The 3,883-nt window shown below is 36.6% G+C and overlaps 1 long non-coding RNA gene across 1 annotated transcript; it reads left to right on the forward strand.

Annotated features, from left to right (window-relative positions):
* The first annotated feature begins 885 nt into the window (after positions 1 to 885).
* Positions 886 to 2,659, forward strand: LOC127800291 (uncharacterized). The gene is made up of 2 exons (XR_008022755.1): positions 886 to 1,359; positions 2,527 to 2,659. It is a non-coding gene; the product is annotated as an uncharacterized LOC127800291 (long non-coding RNA).
* The last annotated feature ends 1,224 nt before the right edge of the window (positions 2,660 to 3,883 follow it).

Consider the following 3,883-nt stretch of genomic DNA (forward strand, 5'->3'; position numbering starts at 1 on the left):
CGGATCTAAGCGTTAGTGGCCAATCGAGAGGCTAAGAGAGAGGCGCAGGCGGTTGCGAGAAGGGCCTCACACGGAATGGATGGTTGTGATTTAATCTAGATCTGATACCATCTTAAAAATAATCAAAGACAATTTGTCTTAATTTGATTACAACGAGCAAGAACATCATCCTCTTTTAAGGGGAGGATTATAAACAAAAAAGGAAGAAAATAAACTAAATATTGATAGCATCATAATCTACATTCTTGACTTACTATATTTACATAATATTTACATAAAACTTAAATCCTAGAATATTCTAGGATCAAGGACAAATTTTCCTTAATTTCCAGTAATATTTCCAGCAGCCTGATACCACAATTGTCATAGGCTCGGGCTTGAAACGACAACTCCACGTGGCCAATGCTTGGCTTTGACACCCCTCAGTGAGCTAAGTCAACCTTGCTGCTAAAGGGTAGGAGGCAAGCCAAGCAAGACAGAGAGAGATTATTAGAGAGAAGCTATGAAGATCCTGTTCCATTGAATTCTCAACTCAACTCCAGAATGACCACAAATGAGCTTACGACTCATTTATATGAACTCCAAACAGAACCTTCCGAATAAATACACCTAAGTCCTAAAACTACCCAAGAACTCTTGAGGATGTGGAATGCATGACCTAACCTAAGAATACTTTGAAAATTGAAACATGCAATACTCAAGAATAATCTAGAATAATTAGAAGACTCCAGGGTACCTAGAATACCCTTGATCCTTCCAAAACCTAGAAGGCCCTAGATCATTTCAGGACAACTTATGGAACGCTTTAGATGTCCAAATTAAACCTAGAATACTCTCAACGACGCTAGGGAAGTCTGAATATTCTAAGAAACGTCCCAGTCTACATTCCTGCATGTCGGCATTCAAAATTAGTGGGTTGTGACACGTTGCTTATCCTAGCCATGTGAATGTATGATTGTTTATTTACTTTTCAGTTTTGATTTGTGCAAATAAGATCAGTTAGAAGCTTGCACATACCTAACAAAAAACCAAAAAATAAAAGAAGAAAAAAACACTTGTAGGCTGCCTTGGTTCTACATATTTTGGCTGTTGACATGTGTAACCTTCTTGGCTGTTTCATGTGTGTGGCCTTCTTGGTTGCAGTTGGTTCCTTACATTAATAACCTGATTTTCCTTTGTACAATTGTTTTTACAGGGATTGTTTTGAATTCTCTCATTATCAAAGCATTCACACTCTTGTATTGTTGAGATCTCAAAGTTCGATCAGGCAGGTTGCTTGTATGTGCTTTTTAGAAAGTGCAGATGCTTGTGACTCGGAGAATACTTGCAGGATCACTTGTAGCTGGTGGTCCTTTACAGGTGAGCTCCTTTCTTTATTGGGCGGGAAAGGATGGCCCTTGCAACTGCATTTTAGTCTCACTTTCCTTATTTTCTTAATTTTTCATATCTAATTTTCCTTATTGCCACACGAGGGAAGGGAAAGGGGAAGGGAAATGAATTGTTGGCTATTTACAAAATGAACCTGTTTGGTGGTCAAAATTCATTCATAAATTAGCAAAGTATCTATACTGGGATTTGCCATTTGGCAGGCAAACCGTGATTTTATATTTTGCTGACCGTCTTATTTATATTAGGGTAATGTTAGAACTAGATATTGGTTGTTGAGTGAAGATGTTTATTTATTCTCAATAACTAGTTGGACTTATAGCAAATTCCAAGTTTGTCTTTAGATCTTTTGTTGTTCTCGTACAGACTTTGTGATCAGTTGAGTCTTACTGGCACAAACAGATGTTTACTAGGGAGGGTATGGTGAAGTTAGGGTCATTCATATTTACACTGACAAGTGACGATGCAGTGAGTTAAAGTTCGAGCTAGTATGATTTTTAAGGGTAAGGGTTTTAGCAAGGAAGACAATCTAATGCACCTTTTGTACCAAAATTAACACAGAGCATGAAATTTTGGGATATTTTTTTGAATCTAGGGTTTGCTACGAAGGGAAGGTGAGAATCAGTGAATATTTGGAAAGAAAAAAGAAAACATTCCTATGCCAATCATTTTGAAACTAGAAAGTTGTGTTTTGCATGTCATTAATCTATAAAGTATTTACTGTGTTATGAATAGTCATATTTAAACTTGCCAGTCTACAGGAAAACATCATGATGTGTGTAGAGGCACTTACAAATAAATCTCTTTTCTTATCTGGTGGTGGTAGAATGGAATAATGTGCTTCTACAGTAAGTCAAGACAGTTAAAGTTTCCTTATAACACCTAAGAGGGAGAAGATGATTATTGATTATTTAGCTTTTCTTTTTTTTTTTTAGCTTGTGGGCCTGCAAGTCTAGTTTCATGCATCATTTAAAACAGTGTCCTATATATAAATATGTTACTGTAACAGTATGCCAATGAATGATTAGGCAACAGCATGTTTCCCTCTGAAGTCAGTTATTATGAATTGTTTCTATTTCTGCCTATTTTAACATTTTTAACTAAACTGAACTTCTCTGATATTTTGTCTATATTAATTAGGATATTACCAGGAAGATTGTGTCCTTTACCATGCCAGGGCCTAGAGCTGTTTGCATCATTTCTGCTACAGGTTTAATTTGAAATGCTAGACTTAGACAACCTGGTTCTTCTAGGGGCATATTGACCAATGAGGTGTGGCTCCTTATCTATCCTAAAATTTTCACTTGTTATGTTACTTGATTTAATTTCTGTGAGTGTTGTTTTTGAATGTTGAATAAGATATTTTGAGACCTATGCTTGAAACTTTGGTCCTGTTACTTCGTGGCAGTTTGGGATCATTGATGAAATTTGTGTAGTTAGCTAAATATTGTTGTTTGGCTAACAAACGTGAGATGCAACAATGATATAGGGGCGGATTGTATTTCCTTGAACTGCAGAAACTTATTTGAAACTCTCACTAGATTTGTGTTAAAAGAGTAGATTTGTAATAAATATTGTGAAGCCGCCTATGTTGAGTAGGCTTTTGGGGTCTACAGAAGCATAACTTGAGAAGTTTATATTCCTTAATGCTAGTCTCTTTAGTCTTTTTGAGGCCACGAATTTTATTTCTCTCTATAAATTGCTTGTCCTTGTTGTATTAAGCTAGCAAAGTGGGAAGTGAAATATGGAGAAGCCTAATATTATAAATTAATTTATGGGATGAAGGAAAAGATAATCTCCGCAGAAAGAGAAGAGTAAGATAAGGAGAAGAGATAAAAGCAAGAAGAGTGAAAGAATAAAAATAAAAAGGCGTTGCAGGGAAGTCGGCAGAGAGGAGGGAGGCTCGGCCGGGAGAAGTAGCAGGCGAGTATTGGCTAACGGATGCAGTAAGGCGAGGCAAAGCCGGGAGCAGGAAATGGAGGTGGAAGAAGAAAAGCAAGAGACGGAAGCAGTCGCCGGAAATCCTAACCGAAATCCTAACTTGATTTGAAGATCCATTACCCATTAACCCGACCCATTTAACAAAAAAGCCTCTAAAACCACCACCCAATTACCCATGGACCAAGTCCTAATTTGGACTCTAGTGCTCCCAAACCCAACAGCCTACAAGCCTAATGTAATACCCTTGATGAGTCATGATAAATTTTATCATTTAAGAGAATTTTGGTCTATGAAAAATTTCACAATTGCCCTTGAATTAAAAAAAATGCCATGATATATTGAATGTCTTAGGAGGGGCAAAATGGTAATTCGGAATTCCATCCCAAAGGAAGATAAATTATCTTTGGAGAAATTATTTATATTGGAGAATTAATTTTGGAGAATTTAATTCTTGATTAAGTGCATGGATAATTAGGAATTAAATTGGAAAACCAAGTATGGCTAGATTGGTGACACTTGGCAAATTCTTATGGAAGAGATTTAATTTAATTTGGAG

The sequence above is a fragment of the Diospyros lotus genome, chromosome 4 (assembly GCF_014633365.1).
Source record: "Diospyros lotus cultivar Yz01 chromosome 4, ASM1463336v1, whole genome shotgun sequence".
In the NCBI taxonomy this organism is placed as follows: Eukaryota; Viridiplantae; Streptophyta; class Magnoliopsida; order Ericales; family Ebenaceae; genus Diospyros; species Diospyros lotus.